General features: G+C 41.3%; 1 protein-coding gene across 1 annotated transcript in view; it reads left to right on the forward strand.

Annotated features, from left to right (window-relative positions):
• LOC126191002 (uncharacterized) overlaps positions 1–22,694 on the forward strand; it is a 132,612-nt gene that overhangs the window by 18,603 nt on the left and 91,315 nt on the right. The gene's annotated exons all lie outside the window — the stretch shown is intronic.

The raw sequence follows: 22,694 nt of genomic DNA on the forward strand, positions 1-22,694 counted from the left end.
CGTAAACGGTTAGCACACTGGACTTGCACTAGGAAGTTGTAGAGATAAAGCCCAACAGTGGTGATCTTTATTTTTATTTTCATTGCTTTTAAAAATCCTCTACAGTTGTTTGGTATATTCTGCTTGGTATAAGCTCTTCTGCTTGGAGTTTACAGTTTTCAGCTTTATACATACACGTTTATTCAGAATTTTTTTCTAAATCCACCCACCTTACATAGTCTTGATCAATTCTTGTCTCTTGGAATTCAGCAAAGAATTTTCTTGTTCTACCCATTCTCCTGGTTTAAATTGTTGTGGATTGGCAAGAGAGCCAACCCGGTATGAGAGGAAGCCGAAAGGCACGCGTTTTAGCTCACGCAGGCTGGCGTGAGGTCTGGAACAGGTCAAGGAAATTAGACTAGCAAAAAAGGACGTAGCTGTGGAATACTTCACTTTAATCCATAAATGGTGAACATCGCTCTTGACGGTACATGTTTTACAGCATCAATAGTAACTGGTAATGACGCCTTGCTAGGTCGTAGCAAATGACGTAGCTGAAGGCTATGCTAACTATCGTCTCGGCAAATGAGAGCGTATTTTGTCAGTGAACCATCGCTAGCAAAGTCGGCTGTACAACTGGGGCGAGTGCTAGGAAGTCTCTCTAGACCTGCCGTGTGGCGGCGCTCGGTCTGCAATCACTGATAGTGGCGACACGCGGGTCCGACGTGTACTATCGGACCGCGGCCGATTTAAAGGCTACCACCTAGCAAGTGTGGTGTCTGGCGGTTGTAACCTCCCCCTCACTTATCGACCCTAATGACAGTGAAAAATTAAACCGCGTGTACCTAATGGAAATTTGGGAAAAGCAATCGTCACTGAAGTTAATCTGTCGGTAAAGAGGGAGGAAAGGGTTACATCTAAATGAAAGGAAAAATGCAAATGAAACTGGTGGAAATTAATTTTAAAAAGGGGTAAAGTTAATAAAGAAAGTAAATGTGCGGTCGTCACGTTAACAATTAATTGGCGCTAATTAGATATTTGAGATGTGGGGGAAATTACGGTCGCCAGTCCTAAGGACAATTACTATAGTAACTGAAAAAGAAAGGTTATTACACATATAATTAGCACTAGAAGCGTGGCAACTGAAGGTTGACACGTCTAGTGTGAAAACTGAAAGTTTGTCAGAAGTAATAAATTTCGCTACACTCTGACTTAATTTAGCAAAAGAATTAATAAAACCGAAAAATCGAAAGTTAATTTAGTGACTGAAGTTAATAGTGAGCTTTTTTTCTGAAGCACATCGAAATTCAATAAAATACGGTTAGTCTTGGACTACCTCAACAATCATTTCAAAAGCTACTTGAATCTACGCAATTTAGAAATACGAGATTTAACTTTGAACTTAAATTAAATGATTCTGAACAATTAACAATAGTAAAATTTAGTATGTACCAAGCTGAGCTGCAGTCACAGGTAAGCTAAAATACGGTAACAAAACTCGCACTCTTAATTTGTGCTTGTGTAATCTAAATATTGTAACCAGCTATGAATTCTTTAACTGAACTTTGAAATTAAAGCAGCGAAATAGAATTATATTACTTTAATGCTGGCGTTTGAATTTCAACGACACTCGGGTTCATTTCGGAAAAGGAAGGAACCCTGCTTGGCAATGCAATTGGGACAATGAGCAACAAAGGTTCATGCTAAGTTGCTGTAATTTTGTGATGCAACAATTTTAAAAGTTTGAAAAGCTGAGGTCTGCCATACAGTTCTAAAACTTTACATGCTTCCAGTCTTCCTTGTTGGTTGATTGAAGGTTTGAAGCCGTCGATCGAGGAGGTGGCGACAGTCACTCATTGTCGGCCGTCGCTGTTGCAGAAGCTGGATGTTGGTGCGCCTTCTTCTCGACACGGTCACCAGACGAAACGGGCTCTTGATGTGCGCCAGATAATGCTTCCCGTCCGCGACACCATGTCAGAAACTATAATCGCAAGTCGAGCGCAATTACATGCTGCCAAACCCCGAAAGCGCGGCAACTCGCGGGAGCTTCACACAACACACCTGCTCAACCTCACTACTCCAGCCAGACTCCCTCTGCTCTGCCCGCGCTCCACGCGGCAGAGTTAACACTACCAAAGATCCTAAACACTCTGGTTCTCCACACGACCTATCGACGTATTCGTTCGATAGCATAGTTTTCCCTAGGCAAGACCCAGCGTAAAAATACAAATAATATTCACAAAACAACCAATTATACATCGACATAAATGCATAAATATATATATATGCACTCCTGGAAATTGAAATAAGAACACCGTGAATTCATTGTCCCAGGAAGGGGAAACTTTATTGACACATTCCTGGGGTCAGATACATCACATGATCACACTGACAGAACCACAGGCACATAGCAACAGGCAACAGAGCATGCACAATGTCGGCACTAGTACAGTGTATATCCACCTTTCGCAGCAATGCAGGCTGCTATTCTCCCATGGAGACGATCGTAGAGATGCTGGATGTAGTCCTGTGGAACGGCTTGCCATGCCATTTCCACCTGGCGCCTCAGTTGGACCAGCGTTCGTGCTGGACGTGCAGACCGCGTGAGACGATGCTTCATCCAGCCCCAAACATGCTCAATGGGGGACAGATCCGGAGATCTTGCTGGCCAGGGTAGTTGACTTACACCTTCTAGAGCACGTTGGGTGGCACGGGATACATGCGGACGTGCATTGTCCTGTTGGAACAGCAAGTTCCCTTGCCGGTCTAGGAATGGTAGAACGGTGGGTTCGATGACGGTTTGGATGTACCGTGCACTATTCAGTGTCCCCTCGACGATCACCAGTGGTGTACGGCCAGTGTAGGAGATCGCTCCCCACACCATGATGCCGGGTGTTGGCCCTGTGTGCCTCGGTCGTATGCAGTCCTGATTGTGGCGCTCACCTGCACGGCGCCAAACACGCATACGACCATCATTGGCACCAAGGCAGAAGCGACTCTCATCGCCATCGCTGAAGACGACACGTCTCCATTCGTCCCTCCATTCACGCCTGTCGCGACACCACTGGAAGCGGGCTGCACGATGTTGGGGCGTGAGCGGAAGACGGCCTAACGGTGTGCGGGACCGTAGCCCAGCTTCATGGAGACGGTTGCGAATGGTCCTCGCCGATACCCCAGGAGCAACAGTGTCCCTAATTTGCTGGGAAGTGGCGATGCGGTCCCCTACGGCACTGCGTAGGATCCTACGGTCTTGGCGTGCATCCGTGCGTCGCTGCGGTCCGGTCCCAGGTCGACGGGCACGTGCACCTTCCGCCGACCACTGGCGACAACATCGATGTACTGTGGAGACCTCACGCCCCACGTGTTGAGCAATTCGGCGGTACGTCCACCCGGCCTCCCGCATGCCCACTATACGCCCTCGCTCAAAGTCCGTCAACTGCACATACGGTTCACGTCCACGCTGTCGCGGCGTGCTACCAGTGTTAAAGACTGCGATGGAGCTCCGTATGCCACGGCAAACTGGCTGACACTGACGGCGGCGGTGCACAAATGCTGCGCAGCTAGCGCCATTCGACGGCCAACACCGCAGTCTCTGGTGTGTCCGCTGTGCCGTGTGTGTGATCATTGCTTGTACAGCCCTCTCGCAGTGTCCGGAGCAAGTATGGTGGGTCTGACACACCGGTGTCAATGTGTTCTTTTTTCCATTTCCAGGAGTGTATATACAAATAGTAAAACAATTACAATATATAAAGACACAGAAATGTCATATCTTCAGGTGACAAAATAAGGAAAAAATTTGCAGAGTAATAGATGGAAATAGGAGGATATGCATTTCCGGCGTTACACGGTGACACCACATAAATACTGTAAGTCAACCACATTTCCAATTTAGTCACAATCACATCATCCACTTCAGCGTCGTTCCCTTTGTTTTTTCCTCGATTTTTCCAGTAAATACCAACATGCATGTATTTCTCTCACAGAAATCCTCCGTTTTTAAATGGTTTCTGCACAAGAAGTGCATGACTCATTCTTACAAGTCAAAACCGATAACCAAAACTGACTGGTTGTTTTCCTTTTAAGATATATCAGAAGATTAATCCTGAGTACCCTATTTAGTTTACCAAAAACCCACTAGGGCATTTTTACTCTTTTGGTTATTAATGTTTATTTATTTTTTCTTTGCATCTCTTTGCTTCCAGCTGTCGTGAACACGAAAGCACATATGTTCTGTGGCTTCATTGTTAATTTATACTGTTTTTGATATGTTGCTTGTACATAACGAGATTGATTTTTTGCCTACTTTGAATCTTACTCTTAAGTGTTACTTCTTAGAGTCGTCAGTCTTCTGACTGGTTTGATGGGGCCCGCCACGAATTCCTCTCCTGTGCCTACCTCTTCAGCTCAGAGTACCACTTGCAACCTTCGTGCTCAACTATTTGCTGCATGTATTCCAATCTCTGTCTTCTTCTACAGTTTGGTACAGCTCCCAGTTTGGTACAGCTACCATGGAAGTCATTCTCTGATGTATTAAGATGTGTCCTATCATGCTGTCCCTTCTCCTTGTCTGTGTTTTCCACATATTTCTTTCCTCTTCGATTCTGTGCAGAATCTCATCATTCCTTACCCTATCAGTCCACCTAGTTTTCAACATTCGTCTGTAGTATCACATCTCAAATGCTTCGATTCTCTTCTGGTCTGGTTTTCCAACAGTCCATGTTTCATTACCATACAATGCTGTACTCCAAATGTACATTCTCAGAAATTTCTTCCTCAAATTAAGGCCGATGATTGTTACTATAAGACTTCACTTGGCCAGTAATACCCTTTTCTCCAGTACTAGTCTACTTTTGATGTCCTTCATGCTCCGTCCTTCATTGGTTATTTTCCTGTCTGGGTAGCAGAATTCTTTAACTTCATCTACTTCGTGATCAACAATACTGATGTTAAGTTTCTCGATGTTCTCATTTCTGCTACTTGTCATTACTTTGGTTTTACTTTGATTTAGTGTCAGTCCATATTATGTACTAATTATATTGTTCCTTAACACTTTTGTACTTCCTTCTTTCATCGATCAACCAAATAATTTCGTTTTTTTACCCATTTTGTGGCTTCCGAGTTACCTTCTTTGTTCCTGTATTTTTCCTTCCAACTTTTGTGATTGCCCTTTCTATAGGAGCCCACTCCTCTTCAGCTGTGCTGCCTACTGAGCTGTTCCTTATTGGTGTATCTATAGCCTTAGAGAACTTCAAGCGTATCTCGTCATTCCTTAGTATTTCTGTATCTCACTTCTTTGCGTTTTGATTCTTCCTTTTTTCACTATTACATTGTGCTCTGAGTCTATATGTTCTTCTGGATATGCCTAGCAATCCAATATCTGATTTCGAAATCTCTGTCTGACTATAATGTAATATAAAGGAGAGCTTCCCGTATCACCCGGTCTTTTTTAAGTGTACCTCCTCCTCTTGTGGTTCTTGAACAGAGTTTACGCTATTACTAGCCCAAATTTATTACAGAACCCAATTAGTCTTACTCCTCTCTCATTCCTTGTCCCAAACCCATTTCCCCTGTAACCATTCCTTCTGCTCCTTCCCCTACAACTGCATTCCAATCCCCCATGATTATTAGGTTGTCATCTTCCTTTACGTACTGAATTACGCTTTCAGTATTCTCATATACTTTCTCTGTCGCTTAACCTACAGCTTGCGACTTTGGCATGTATACCTGAATTACCGTTGTCGGTGTTTTGCGATTCTGACCAAATCAACGCTATCACTGAACTGTTCACTGTAACACACTCTCTGCCCTACCTTCCTATTCATAACGAATCCTACTCCAGTTATTCCATTTTCTGCTGTTGTTGGAATGACCCTTGCATGGGGGCTTAATTAAAATTAAATATGAATGCAAATATTTTTAGTAGCTGTATGTCCGATTACGCAAGTCTCGTAAACGGCTGGCCCTGACTAGTTTTCGTACGCAATCTGACTGCATAGAATAACAACAAACAATGAAACAACATTTTCGTTAACACAGTTAATTAATTAAGTCCCCAGCAACTATAAAATCTACGAAGCCAACATAGCACAAGTGTAGCTGTTCTGTATGTGGTAGTATGACTCAACGCACATCTGGCACGGTTCTTCTTCAACAAGACAAGAATTTTTAAATATCATTTATACTGACGTGATAAAAGAAAATTAGAAATACTATAATTGTGCAAGAAACCCAGAATTACACTCTAATACAAGAACACACGCCAGATGCTTTGTTGACTGAACCTGTAATGAAGCATTATTCAGGACACACAAATAATAAGAAAATAAGGAACAGTCGTTAGTTACCTTAATTTATATTGACGAAAAGCACTCAGATCATTACAATATCTCCATTGGAACAACATCTGCTATCTCTCCCATCAAATAACTGCATAAACATGGAACAACACTCTCCACTACCGCATCTCACTCTAACTTCAGCTACACGCAGTGTCCACCACAACTTCTCGGCAAGAACTGCCTGTCGCTGCGTCTCAATAATCACTGCCAGTGGAGGCGGCGGAACAATACTCTCTGGCGCTGTGGCTCAGTGTAGCCACCTTTCATATGCCCTTCCTCCACGGGCTAGAATTTGATGGTATTTTTGCCAGCATTGGTGGTGAAAATACCACCAAATTCGTCAAAAAAAAAAAAAAATACAGACAAAAATAAAAGATAATATTAATACGTAAATATCATATAACTAGATAAGATGTTGGCTTTGCACTGACCTTTCAATAGCCTAATATATAAAATACACCAAGCAATACAAATTCTTTCATACATGTGACTTTACATAATAGTTTACACAAGTATTATGTGGTTAAACAGTTCAATCAATAGCGTCAGCAATGACGAATATGTACAGGTAAGAGTCTCATAACTTTTCACAAACAGTAATACACAAAAAATCAGTTTATACAAATTTTCACATAAAATGTTTACACAACAAGTGGTTGACAGTTCCAGCAGTAGCACCCAGCAATGTTGAGTAGGTGCAGACACCATCAGGTGACATCATTTCAGTAGAAGCAGTCCATCCGTGGCACCCAGCAATGTTGAGTAGGTGCAGACTCCAACAGGTGATATCATTTCAGTAGAAGCAGTTCATCAGTGGCACCCAGCAATGTTGAGTAGGTGCAGACAGCAAGAAGTAACATCATTTCAGTAGAAGCAGTTCCATTTGTGGTACCCAGCAATGTTGAAGAGGTACACACAGCAACAAGTCACATTTCTCAGTAGAAGCAGTTCATCAATGGCACCCAGCAATGTTGAGTAGGTGCAAACAGCAACAGGTGACATCATCTGAGTAGAATCAGTCCATCAGTGGCACCCAGCAATGTTGAGTAGGTGCAAACAGCAACAGGTGACATCATCTCAGTAGAATCAGTCCATCAGTGGCACCCAGCAATGTTGAGTAGGTGCAAACAGCAAGAAGTAACATCATTTCAGTAGAAGCAGTTCCATCTGTGGTACCCAGCAATGTTGAAGAGGTACACACAGCAACAAGTCACATTTCTCAGTAGAAGCAGTTCATCAATGGCACCCAGCAATGTTGAGTAGGTGCAAACAGCAACAGGTGACATCATCTCAGTAAAATCAGTCCATCAGTGGCACCCAGCAATGTTGAGTAGGTGCAAACAGCAACAGGTGACATCATCTCAGTAGAATCAGTCCATCAGTGGCACCCAGCAATGTTGAGTAGGTGCAAACAGCAAGAGGTAACATCATTTCAGTAGAAGCAGTTCCATCTGTGGTACCCAGCAATGTTGAAGAGGTACAGACAGCAAGAAGTAACATCATTTCGGTAGAAGCAGTTCCATTTGTGGTACCCAGCAATGTTGAAGAGGTACACACAGCAACAAGTCACATTTCTCAGTAGAAGCAGTTCATCAATGGCACCCAGCAATGTTGAGTAGGTGCAGACAGCAGTCCATAATATTCACTATCACTGCTCACACAGTTCATCAGCAGAAATTAAACATGTCCTAGTGGCACCAATCATGTAGAAAAAGTACAAGTAGCAGTCCATAATTTCACCATCACTAATCAGAAAGTTCAAGCATGAACAATAGTTTGAATGCACATACAAATGCTTTTACAATGCTCTTACACTAAACATACAAATCATAACAAACACACAAATGATATCAGATAATTGTCATATTACTATTACAAATACACAAACATCAGTAAACCTATAATATTTATGGGTGTCAGTGCAAGCCACTACAAACAAATAAAATAATATTTAGGAGATAGGTGGGTAGGATTAGGAAAGGAAAACACACAAAACACACTCACTCATCTTTCATCCACATTAAGTACTACTGTGTAATTGAATAGTGTTAACTGTGTGAATCCAATTCTGTCAAAATTTCATGTTCATCATGTGTATCAAGTAGTAGTGACAGCAATGTATAACAGTCAATAATAGTTAAGTCAACGTCATAGTCATCATGTCAAGACCAATGTTTGCCAAGCCAGATCAAAATGTACGGTTGCTGAACAACTGTCAGTGTGTCAAGATATGCAACTTCCTCTCTCCAAAAAAAAGTACATACTGCTTAGTGATTTAACAAAGTGTGTGTAGACAATCCTCCTTCCATTTTAGTGTTCTAGTCTGCTATCTTCATCCTCCTTGTTCCATATAGACCAACAACAAAAAAAAAAAAAAAAAAAAAAAAATATGCACCTCACTCATTTTACCTCTTATACACCATAACTCCAATCAACTTCATATAATCTCAATACCTCCATAATACCTCTTCAATACGTCGATACATATAAACCTTATTGCCAGTATCATTTCACTTCCATAACAACTCTTTCCTCTAGTCAGTCTCCTCGATCGAGTACAGATAAAATCCTAATGCAAACCTCCTCATCCCATACAATCCGAAGACACACTGTCAACACACAACCTCTGTGTAATCCATCTGACCAAAATCTTCTACTCATTATGAATTATAAACAAAGAATGCATACATGACCTCTAACAGACTTAGTTCGAATAACTCTCAGTAATTAAGTACGATTACGGAGTGTGAATGATCCTAATATTTCACAGTGTGTACACCACTTCAAGAATTATGGCAAACAGAAGCAAACATGTGGAGTATTTCTTGTGTCAAGTGTCACTTCCTATTTCAATTGCTCACGAAAAATGCAGTGTAAGAACTGTGTTGGTATGTCATGTCGTTAGCTTCCTTCCTATTGGCATACATTTATACAGCTTTCATAAAACCTCCAGCTCATGTGACTTCTATGATGTTTCTTGTACTAAAGTCGCTCGTCGAATTACTGCAGTTCATTTTCTTATGTTAAAATATAAAGCACTGAGCGTAAGCAAAACAAGCAACAGCGAGTAAATATACCAGTAGTGAACAGAATGTCAACAAGTGGATGCAGCACAATTTCTATAACGAGGCTTCGCCAAGCGAACAATCCGTAACCCATACCACATCGTAACCCACACTCCATGTCCGTACCCTGTACATCAGCATTGCTATATACCAAATTAAAGTATAGTTATGACAACAAGCAGAAATGTGTAAATGTGCAATCCATACGCATAGCAGTAAACATATATCTTACGTACTAATAAGTAAACATGAAGGCGCAAGCAGATAAATCACAAAGTATAACTTACATACCTAACCATATCAGCACAATTAATCAGGTGACAATTATAATTTAAATAAATAAGCACAGCAGGCACATAATAAAAAGAATATGACATCAGTGAAAAAGCAGTGCAGCTAAGCGATGCATAATATACACAAGTAACAATCCAGTTCATTAATAATCATTGTCAAAATCAGTTAACGTACGCAAGCACGTCGCTTCACAAGTAATTTCATTGAACATGTAATTAGCACAAAGTATGAATCACGTAATCGCGAGCAGCAAATTACGTCTAAAGTACGTACCTAAGTGGAAATATGTACCTGAAAAATAAACTCAATTAATAATTACCTTTTTAGTTTATTACTTTCTTCTTCGAAATGACATTTTTCCTGAAATTTTCTCGATAGCAAGTCGTCTTAACGTCGGACACGCACAGAATTTACCTGAAGTTCTTAAATATTTTATAGAACCGTATCCTGAAAAATACTGAATGTTAATAACAGCTTCATCAAGTCACTATAGCTTTATACTGAATTTAGTCGGAGAAATTAGACTGTGTATTTATTTACGGCTGTCAGTGCATTCGCACTGAGCGCTCGATCAGCTGTAGGTGCGTGACGTAGGAAGTGATTGTTTGCGGTCAACGACTGCCTTGTGCGGCGCGCAGACTTGACTGTTGCTTTGAGTATATGCCGCCGCCAAAACACAGCGCGGTATCCTTGTACTCTCCGTGTGTTTACATACAACTGTTAGTTTCTCAAAAGTATGTCATTCTACAAAAATTTTTCAAAAGTATATCATTCCACAAAAATTTTAACGTTAGATATATGATGTATTCCCTTAGAGCGTCGTGATTTAAGAGTTTCTACTTCGACAGTGTTATCATGAATAATTTTGCGAATTCTATATGGACCGTTATAAAGCAGAAAAAATTTCCGACACAAGCCTTTTCCTTTGTGAGACAAACGATGAGCCTTAATTAACACCTTCTGACCAACTGACAAGATTTTTAAACGACCAGGACGCTTAGCTGATTTCTCTCTTCTAGCAGCCGCAGATGCAACATTTTGTAGAGCCAGGTTGACAACTTCAGAATGCCGCAGTTTCCGTGTAGGCGGAAAAGGAACGATTTCAGAAATGCGATTTGTCGGTGCTTTGTTTTTTAATAGCAGTATAGGTGGTAAAGAAGTTGAATCATTAGGGAGTTCATTCAGAATGTTTTGAAAAATATGAAGATACTGATCCCACGTTCTGTGATTCTGATGACAATAAAGACGACACAATTTATTGATTTCCTTCATCCATCTCTCTGAAGCGTTAGATTGAGGGTGAAAAAGTGAAATGAAAATTGGTTTAATCTTACGACGCCGTAGAGTACGAAGCCAAATTTTAGAACGAAACTGTGATCCATTATCTGATATAACCTTATCAACATGACCCACTTCTTTAAGAAAATGGTTAATGAAAGCATTAGATACTGAACGAGCTGTTGCTTTGCGTAACGGTGTAAAACACACATATTTTGATGTCAACTCCACTGCTACGAAAATGTACGCAAAACCATTAGTAGATCGAACCACTGGACCGAACAAATCAACTGCAGCCATGTCCTTTAATTTTGCTGGAATGATAGGAAACAACGGTGCTCTGTGAGAAACTGTCGGCGGCTTAGCCTTTTGACATAATTTGCATTTGGCAAGAACAAATCGAATACGTTTTTCCATATTATTGAAGTAGCAATTTTCTCGTAATTTATGAAAGCATTTTCTGGGACCAAAGTGTGCATAACTGAAATGCGTATACCAAATCAGCTTATTAACCCACTCATCAGGAATACAAACTAACCAAACAGAGTTGTCGACCGATTTTCGTTTAGAAAGGATTTTCCAGATAGTTCGCAAAAACAAGGTGTGGCCAAATTGTCCAATTTAACAAAGCGTCTAAGAAAATTACAGACACCAAGGAAACTACGAACATCACGTTTTGTGGTAGGAACAGCATAATTACGAATAGCGTCTAATTTTTCTGGATCAGGAAGAATACCTTCTGTAGAAATAATGTGACCGAGAAATCTCACCTGAGAACGACCAAATTCAGATTTTTCTAAGTTCACTGTAATGCCAACTCTTGCAAAGATACGTAACAATGAATCCAAAATTTTGTTATGCTCACTCCAAGAATGTTTAGCAATAAGAATGTCGTCAACATATGAAGTAATATTGTCCGGAAGATAAACAGGTAAAATTTCATTTAAGCTACGAATAAATGCTGCTGAAGGTAAAGTCCAAACGGTAATTTACGAAATCACTTTTAGGTAAAATAGTCATATCAGGTTATCGTTTACTACTGTCTAGATAGATTGATAGTCGAAGAGTTGTTTTTGACAGATGCAAAGAATAGTAAAAGAGTAGGCAGCGGTACAGAAAACTAAAAGAGAAATAGCACCACTACAGCTCGGGGCCCTATGCTCCCTACGGCACATATTCACTTAAGAGTAGTGAATCCCCTGAGGACATTAATAGCTGCACATAATTTCCAGTTTGTGACTTAGTGGCAAATTTGGCGGAAGTGCGTACGCAAATTGACCTGACCATGAACATGGATGTATGTCGTTCTTAGAATTGCGGAAGATCTTAAATTTCCGAACAGTCAAAAAGTGTTTATAGTCAAAGTTTTCGCCTCGTGGCGACAAAGACCTACCGCGTCTGTCCCAGTCCGAATGCCGATTATTGTCAAGTTCGCGCGCCTGGCGCTCTCTTGTTGCATCCCGTAAATGAAACAAATTGTTTTCTTCAAACCCCTCTGGTATCTGTGATTCTAAATTTCTTCTGCTATCTTTTCCTACGATTTCGCCTTCAATTTGTTTGACTTGCTTTTTTAATGCCTCAAATTCCCTTTTCACGCGTTCATTAAATTTTCCCTGATTTTCAACATGTTTATTTATGCTCTGGTACTCTTCGGTTTCTGAAAATGGCAATGGAGCTGTGTCATCTGAATCTCTGTCCCCATTTAAACTAAGATTTGTCAATTTATCTGAAATCTCCTCTACTCTTTCCGATAAGTCACCAATTTGTTCTTTCTGTTTAGTTACGTCTTCCGTAAGTATCGCGACTCGCGTTCCAGTATTAACGCATTTAGTAGTTAACTGTTCATACTGTTGTGTTAGGTTATTTAATCTGTCATTTGGTACGGATTCCTCGATTCTCTCAAATATTTGTTCCTTATCTTTTGCACGTTGTAAATTTAACTCTGAAAATTTCTGTACTATCACGCGATCTCTTTCTTCCTGTTCTCTATCCTGTTCCCTTTGTCTAATCTCTACTGCAACTAATCTATTATTGTGAGCATTCAAAATCGGTTGTACCTCTTCTCGAATTTCTTTCTTTAATTCATCTTTCATATTTTTGAAACATGTCCCTATTCGTGAATCTAACCGTGTTTCCAAAGTTCCCATCTCGGTTTTAATTGTTCCTATCTCTGTTTTTAATTCAGATCCTAACTGCGATCCCAATGAGTCTAACCGTGTTTCCATATCTGTTTTTAATTCAGATCTAAACTGAGTTTGCATTGTTCCCATATCAGTTTTAATTTCAGATTGTAACTGTGATCCCATATTTAATATAGCACTCATCAACTGCTCCATATTAAATGGTTCAGAATTCTTTTCGCCCCTAACATTTTCCGCAATACTAACTTCCTTCTGCATAGCCATAACGCTATCTGTGTTCGATACTATTCCAGAATCTTCTGTCGTTAATATCGGATTCTGTGAATTTTCTGGTTGAGAAAAATTTTGAAATGGTTCCGGACTATTTTCTCGACTGATTAAATTGTTTTCCACTTCATTATTCATGATACTGTTTTCCTCTGTTGGCGAGTTCGCCATGTTAACAATTTCGTCATTCTCACTATCCATCATTTTTGCCTTTTTCATCGATCGCGTAATCATTTACAAAACATACAAAATTCGTCACTGTACGAAAATTTATACACAATGACACTTTATCACCAACAATATCAATCACACGAAATGCTTCCTTCAAACACGATTAACGAACAATAGAAGAATGACAATTACCAATCTACACATGCAAAATAGACTACAATTACTGAACTACAGATTACTGCAACAATACTACTGTCTACTATTTTTGCAATCAGAAGAATTCCAAGGGACGATCCGAAGCAGCGGTCGCCACGTGGATGGGGGCTTAATTAAAATTAAATATGAATGCAAATATTTTTAGTAGCTGTATGTCCGATTACGCAAGTCTCGTAAACGGCTGGCCCTGACTAGTTTTCGTACGCAATCTGACTGCATAGAATAACAACAAACAATGAAACAAAATTTTCGTTAACACAGTTAATTAATTAAGTCCCCAGCAACTATAAAATCTACGAAGCCAACATAGCACAAGTGTAGCTGTTCTGTATGTAGTAGTATGACTCAACGCACATCTGGCACGGTTCTTCTTCAACAAGACAAGAATTTTTAAATATCATTTATACTGATGTGATAAAAGAAAATTAGAAATACTATAATTGTGCAAGAAACCCAGAATTACACTCTAATACAAGAACACACGCCAGATGCTTTGTTGACTGAACCTGTAATGAAGCATTATTCAGGACACACAAATAATAAGAAAATAAGGAACAGTCGTTAGTTACCTTAATTTATATTGACGAAAAGCACTCAGATCATTACAATATCTCCATTGGAACAACATCTGCTATCTCTCCCATCAAATAACTGCATAAACATGGAACAACACTCTCCACTACCGCATCTCACTCTAACTTCAGCTACACGCAGTGTCCACCACAACTTCTCGGCAAGAACTGCCTGTCGCTGCGTCTCAATAATCACTGCCAGTGGAGGCGGCGGAACAATACTCTCTGGCGCTGTGGCTCAGTGTAGCCACCTTTCACCCTACACTTCTCTGACCAGAAATCCACGTCTTCTTTCTATTGCATTTGACTGACCCCTACTATATGTAGACTGCGCCTTTGCATTTCCCTTTTCAGATTTTCTGGCTTCCCTACCACCCTCAAGTTTCTAACATTCCCTGACCCAACTCATAAAACGTTATTCTTTCGTTGGTTATTAGTTCTTTTTCACATGGTGAACTCCCGCTTGGCAGTCCCCTTCCAGAGATCCGAATGTGGGACTATTCCTGAATCTTTTCCCAATGGAGAGATCATCATGACACTTTTTCATTACAGGCCACATGTTCTGTGAATACACGTTATGTGTCTTTAATGCAGTGGTTTCCGTTGTCTTATGCATCCTCATGCCTTTGATTATTGTTGATTCTTCGCCAGGAACAACAGAGTGTCCTGAACCTCTAACCGCTCCTCCGCTCTCTTTGACAAGGTCGTTAGCTGAAAGAGTGTGAATTCTTATGCTGAAAGCCTTCGGCCGCCAGTGCTGATTATTAATCAAAGTTTAAGCGGTGGCAGGTTTCGAAGCAGGGACCGAGAATGTTTTGATTACTAATCAAAGGCGTTACCCCCCTTTTGTTGCGTTTTGTTCTTTGTTGATCGTTGTGTTCGGTCGTGCCGGCCGGTGTGGCCGTGCGGTTCGAATCCTGTCTCTGGCATGGGTGTGTGTGATGTCCTTAGGTTAGTTAGGTTTAAGTAGTTCTAAGTTCTAGGGGACTGATGACCATAGATGTTAAGTCCCATAGTGCTCAGAGCCATTTTGTTCGGTCGTTGCGGACGTCGCAAGACATCCTGTTCAAGTTCGGTGGTTGATCCTTCCACTCAGTTTTGTATTACAGAGGCCAACCGGCTCTCTGGCCGAATACGCTGAGCTACCGTGCCGGCACAGATTTTGTTATTGCTCCTTTTTAATGTACTTGATCAGCAATTTCAGGCTCAGTGGAGAAGATGGCCAGACCATTATGAAGATTTTTCATATTCAAACGTAAAAAGTTTTTAATTAATGTTAACCTAGAGAAACTTGTTCCGCAACTTGCTACAGATATTGCTGTCATTATCTATATTCTTAAGGGACTAGTAAGATTTTGGGCAAAACTTAACATTGTAAATAAAATCAGTACATCGTTTAGGCTTTCTTTTTTACCCAAAAGCGCAAATATTGCTGAAATTTCCTCTGGTAATTCTTTCCTATTTATGTCGACAGAATAACAATCAGTTAAAATGCGTTCTAAATGCTTACAGCATTTTAGTAGCATTTCTTTGGTTATGGTATTAATTCGTATATATTATATAAGAACTGAAAAATTTACTGTGATTACCAATCTGTTCAATTCATTCTTCTAGTGCATTTAGTGATTGAACGATTGTAAAATTTGAAATAAATGTTTTTATATTGTTCCTTTGTATCTGTGACGGCTTTATCTAGTGCTTCCCATGAGTTCTTTCTTATTCTTATGGCGAATTCTTATGAGAAACGTACACAACTTCTGCTCGAATTTCAGCGACCCACGTTAACTATATGTCACACAACAGCGACAGTGTTATCTCGGAGTGAGCGGGGAACTTTCGCCATCGTACGGAGAACCTTGGACACCTGCGACAGTCAGGGGCTCTCGATCTCGCAGCAACGGGCCGTTCAGGCAGACACATCATCATAATTAAGAAAATTTAGGTAACGGACGCGACGGGAACCACTCGCATGGCTACAGCTTCTATTTTATATTTACCTGCAATTATATTTTTCTGTTACTGAATATTTAATATGCCAATATTTTTCTCACACTTACAGCCAAAATGGAGCTCTTAAATTTTGGCGCCCAGGACAAATATCTGGGCAGCCCGCCCCTAGAGCGGGCCCTGTATGCTCGTCAATTCACAGGCTCCTTGGCTAAGTCCAGTAGATTGCATCATTGCCGTCGCATTCGGTGATATATCTTGAATGGACAACTTGAGCCCACTTTTTGCCTGCCATGGCTTCTTCGTTCTGGTCTTGTGGGGCAATCCGTTTAGTTTTGCAAAGTCAAACGCAACTTTTCGTACATCCAACATGTTTAAATCCAATATTATTTCTTCACATGTAAGAATATGCTCTTCCATTCGTTTTCAGGTTCGTTGCAAAACTATTGTGGACAAAAATTTTCACATCCCAGTTTCCATTTTCATTTTTATATTCGGCATGCTTCATAACTGTTAGATGAGGCACATTTTATATGTGCAGACATTCATTGAATCCACAGTCCCCAATTACATATACTGTTACAGCTAAATGCAGATCATCTGTGGTGTACCTTTCAAAACAAATGGTTAAAATGGCTCTGAGCACTATGGGACTCAACTGCTGTGGTCATAAGTCCCCTAGAACTTAGAACTACTTAAACCTAACTAACCTAAGGACAGCACACAACACCCAGCCATCACGAGGCAGAGAAAATCCCTGACCCCGCCGGGAATCGAACCCGGGAACCCGGGCGTGGGAAGCGAGAACGCTACCGCACGACCACGAGATGCGGGCCTTTCAAAACATTTACATCTACTTGGTTACTCTGCAGTTCACACTTAAGTGCCTGGCACAGGGTTCATTGAACCTTTCTCACACTACTTCTCTACCATTCCACTCTAGAATGGGGCGTTGGAAAAAGGAACATCTAAATCTTTCCGTTCGAGCTCTGATTTCTCTTATTATGATGATCATTTCTCCCTACGTAGGTGGGCGTCAACAAAATATTTTCGCATTCGGAAGAGAAAGTTGGCGATTGAAATTTCGTAAATAGATCTCGCCGCAAACAAAACCGCCTTTGTTTCAGTGACTGCCACCCCAACTAGCGTTACACACTCACCCCTATTGCGCGATAACATGAAACAAGCTGCCCTTGTTTGCACTTTTTCGATGTCCTCCGTCAATCCTATCTGGTAAGGATCCCAACCCACACAGCAATATTCCAGCAGAGGACAGACAAGTGTAATGTAGGCTCTCTCTTTAGTGGGTTTGCTAGATCTTCTAAGTGTTCTGCCAACAAAGCGCAGTCTTTGTTTCGCCTTCCCCACAATATTATCTATGGGGTCTTTTCAATTTAAGTTGCTCGTAATTGTAATTCCTAGGTATTTAGTCGAATTAACAGCGCTTAGTTTTGTGCGATTTATCGTATACCCAAAATGTATCGGATTTCTTTTAGTACCCATATGGATGACCTCGTACTTTTCTTTGTTTAGTGCCAATTGCCACTTTTCGCACCATACAGAAATTCTCTCTAGGTCATTTTTTAATTGAAATAGTTCGTCTGATGATTTTACTAGACGGTAAATTACAGCATCATCTGCAGACAATCTAAGGGGGCTGCTCAAATTACCACTTAGATCATTTACGTGAATCAGGAACAGCAGAGGACCTATGACACTACCTTGCGGAACGTCAGATATCACTTCTGTTCAACTCGATGGTTTACCGTCATTCACTACTAACTGCGACCTCTTTGAGAGGAAATCACGAATCCAGGTACACAACTGAGACGATACTCCATATGCACGCAATATGATTAACAGTCGCTTGTGAGGAACGGTATCAAAAGCCTCCTGGAAATCTAGAAATATGGAATCGATCGGAAATCCCTTGTCGACAGCACTCATTACTTCATGGTAATAAAGAGCTAGCTGTGTTGCACAAGAACGATATTTTCTGAACCCGTGTTGGTTATGTATCAATAAATCATTTTCTTCAAGGTGATTCATAATGCTCGAGTAGAGTATATGCTGCAAAATCCTACTGCAAATTGAGGTCACTGGCATGGGTCTGTAATTCAATGGGTTACTCCTATTTCCTTTCTTGAATATTGGTGTGACCTGTGCTACTTTCCAGTCTTTAGAAACAGACCTTTCGTCATTGAGCGGTTATATATGATTGCTAAGAAAGGCACTATTATGCCTGCATACTCTGAAAGGAATCTGATTGGTATACCATCTGGACCGGAAGACTTGCCTTTCTTAAGTGATTTGAGTTGGTTCAAAAATGGTTCAAATGTCTCTGAGCACTATGGGACTAAACATCTATGGTCATCAGTCCCCTATAACTTAGAACTACTTAAACCTAACTAACCTAAGGACATCACACAACACCCAGTCATCACGAGGCAGAGAAAATCCCTGATCCCGATTTGAGTTGTTTCGCAACATCTAAGATATCTACTTTTATGTCACTCATGCTAAAAGCTGTTCTGGTTTCGAATTCTGGAATATTTACTTCTTCTTCTTTCGTGAACGAATTACGGAAAACTGTAACTCCTCTTTGGTGGCACCATCATCGGTAACATTTCCATCGCTATCGCGCAGTGACGGTATTGACTGTTTTTTGCCACTGGTGTACTTTACATACGACCAGAATCACTTTGTGTTTTCTACCATATTTTGAGACAATATTTTATTGTGGAAACTATTAAAAGTATCTCGCATTGACTTCCGCACTAAATTTTAGATCTTAAGTGAAACTTGACCAGTCTTGGGGATTTTGCGTTCTTCCAAATTTGGCATACTTTTTTCGTTACTTCTGCAACAGTGTTCTGACGTGTTTTGTGTACCGTGGTGGTTCAGTGCCGTCTCTTATTAACTTATGCGGTAAGAATCTGTCTATTGCTGTCGATACTGTATCTTTGAATTTGAGCCATATCTGGTCTACACCTACATAATTAGCCTTTCTGTTGGCGTATTGTAATACAAAGTAATTATTTAACTAATAACTTAGGATAAAGAATGCATTAGAAAATTCACCAAATCATTTCTAATAATATGTTGCACTAATAACGCTAAACGCATTTTTAAAGCTCACTATAAGACCAAGTTCCTGAAACTGTACCGGTACAGTATCGGAAATTTACAGCGGTGCACTATACGAAACGACGCCCTTTAGTTTTTGTCAATTTCCTATAAACGAACTACAACGGATACAGATTCATGACTGCCAGAAAACTAAAATTACTTCAGTTGTATTCACCCATAAATAAAAACATTGCGTTGCTACTGAACCACATAGCAGTAATTCTTCGCCACGCACACAGAAAATTAGATGAAAACTACAATAGAACCATCGCTGTCTTTACAAGAGCTGTTCCGCCACACACAGAACTCATAGCTGACGACATGGTTCCAAGAATAACGTAGTTCACCCTCACCTTACTAAAAGTCGTATGATAGGAAAGGGATCGAATCTTACACCAGTGACAGAAATTAAGAGCCGGTACAATATACGTAGGTAACTGTCCCCTAGTTCGTTCCACGTAAGTTTCACGAAACGACCTTGATGAGAAAATCGGACAATCACGTGCTCCATTTGAGAATGGGATAGAGAAGGGGGAAAGACAGTGGTACTAGAAGTAGCCCCGCTTGCGATGTATAGCTATAGATGTAGATGTAAAATGATACGTCCAAGAATGAGGAAAAGATGTCGAGAGAGAGAAGAGAGACGTGAGATATGTGAAAGCCAGTTTGGAAGCAGTTTTGAATTAGAGTTCTTTTCGAGAAAATGATATTGTAATGCCTGTGTTATTCCGAATTACGATACAATGTTCCTTTGACATGCATGCATGTCGAAAGTAACAGGTACTGCGACGACTACAGCCCCTAGTTCGTCCCCAACATTAAATATGTTCGCAGTTTCGAATATGGACAGCCATCAGCTGTAGACTGGAATTATAACAATGAACATTTCTCCTTACCGGAACTCGAACCCAAATTTCCCGCGGTCGCCGTAACATTAGGCTATCCGTGCACGATTCACGGCCAAACCCACACTTCCGTACGTCGTCAACCATGTGTCTACAGCCTGTACTCGTACATCCATTATGTACGTAGTATATTCCCGTACAGGCGAAACAATTTACTTGAAAGTCGCTTGCCCAGTGTTGGTGGATAAATACGATATTGCAGTGCCTGTGTTGTTCCGGATTACAATGCAATGTACCTTTGGACATGTATTCGCAGGTCTAAATTAGTACGCCAAGTACTAATCCTTAGATTTGACGTGTTTGTTTTTATGTATGGTCGCTTGTAAATACTGTGTCCTGTTACGTTGTTGCGGCTTAGATACAGCCAACAACCAGGCCAGCCTCAGGACCCATCCTTAATTCATTATTTTTTCCTACGAGCACGGGAACTGAGCTCAAACCTCCATTATAAAAAAGAACTGTTTTGTAGACTCTGAGAAAGCCACAACAGCAAGTCATTTATTAAGTGATGTAGTGAGTTGTGCCAGGAAGATCGAATGGAAGAAATGATCATATGCACGAAATTCAAAATGTGGAATCATGCAGAGTTTCCAGGGGTAGGATAAAGAGTGAAAAAGTTATACTGCAATTGCAGTTAATTGAAAATAGAGTTATAATAACTAAAACATGAAACATTTCCTTAAACTTAGAATAGTACGTAATCTTTAAGCTCAGGGACCTGGTTTATACGGGTTGTGGAACCGCGCACCGCGGAATTTGAATCCCCGCCAGACGTCATGGACGACGAAGACCCCTAGAGGTCTCTGTGGCGGCGCGCGCGTCCTGGCCCACATTTAGTGTGAGGGTGCCACAGTGGAAGACGTGGTTCCAGCGGCCAATAGCAGCGCCTGCCTCTCGTTCAGCCAGTTCCCTTTCGCCCCCCCCCCCCCATTTCGTTTTTCCTCTCCTTCCTCCTTGTTTTCCCCCTCATCTGCCCTTTGGCTAGGGTGTGTCATCTTTGTGCCGACGTTTTCGTGCAGTGTTTACAGTGAGTGTTCAGTGTTGAGTGTCTTTTCGGAAGTGTTGCGAACGGACATCATACTGTCGCTGGGTGTGATTTTCATATCTCTTGCGAACAGAAACCAGACTGTCGCCATGTTTTTTTAATTGTCTGTCTACTATGTTACTTGTCTGATTTCTGTGTATTTTATTAGCATTGCCAACCCTTTGCTTTATGTTGTAACTTTCCCCAATTTTTTCGCCGTTTTACAATTTAAGTCACCATTTTGTCGCCTTTTTATTGTTTCTTATCTTCTTCTTACGTTTTAAAATGTCTGTAGGCTGCAGAGCAGCGTAATAAGCTGCTGCCAGCCCACCCCTTCGGGGGGAATCGAAATTAAATAACGGAGAAAGTTCAGCCAGTCCCTCCAAATCCTCAAACGCCATGCGCTCCACCTCGCCTTCCGTCCCCCACGCGCATCCTCTACGACCTCATCCCCTTCCCCCACCTTCTCCTTTTCCTTTAACACATCCACACACTATATATTGTCTGCTGCCTTGATCCCCCTCACCCCCTGGTGTCTCCCTTCCTCTCTACCCCCAACCAGTTGCCACGCCTTTACCGTTGTGTCCCACCCTCTCTCCATCTCCACACCCTCTATCTCCTTACCAATGCAACTTCCACCATCTACCCCTCCCGGATGATGAGCTTCGCCCTGACACCTACCCTTCCTTCCAACTCTAACCCCATCTTCCTGCCTCCTCCTCAGGGCTCCCTCTCCTCCCCCTCCCTCCTCCTGAGCGGCTTCCCCCTCCTACTCCCCCTACATCTCTTGTGCCTCCTTTCAGTGTCTCTGCGCTCCCTCCTGCCCTGTCTTCCCTCTTCATCTCCCGCCCCACGTGTCTCCTGCCTCTTCTTGTACCCGCTGACACCCCTACTGTCTTCATCCTGCTGCTTCCCCTGCTGCCCCTTGCTCTCCCCTCCTTTTCCATCCTCTCTGACCTTTCCCTCGGCAGGTCCCACCTGGAAGTTTTATTCTTCGACGTGTGTGCTCCAAGTGGGTTTTAAGTGTGTTCTTCTGGAGTGTTTTTAATACTGTGGCTGACTCTTAATCTGTACATGCGCATTCAGTGTCTTCTCTGTGTTTTACGAATCGCCAAATGTGTTTTTTAACTTTCTGGTGACTTTTTTAACTGTCCCCCATGAACGTCTCCATGTCAGTGTATTTTTACCTCCATTTTCTCCCCTATACTCTGTTTTATGTTCCCCCTTTTTTATCGCCTTATGTATGTATCATTTTATTCTTGTTTTAGTTGTGTCACTCGGCTGAATTGCGGCGGATTGTGCCGCTGACAGCCCTCCCCTGCCCATATGGGGCAGGGGAATGAAATCACAATAAAGAAAAAAAATTTC

The sequence above is a fragment of the Schistocerca cancellata genome, chromosome 6, assembly GCF_023864275.1.
Source record: "Schistocerca cancellata isolate TAMUIC-IGC-003103 chromosome 6, iqSchCanc2.1, whole genome shotgun sequence".
Taxonomy (NCBI): domain Eukaryota; kingdom Metazoa; phylum Arthropoda; class Insecta; order Orthoptera; family Acrididae; genus Schistocerca; species Schistocerca cancellata.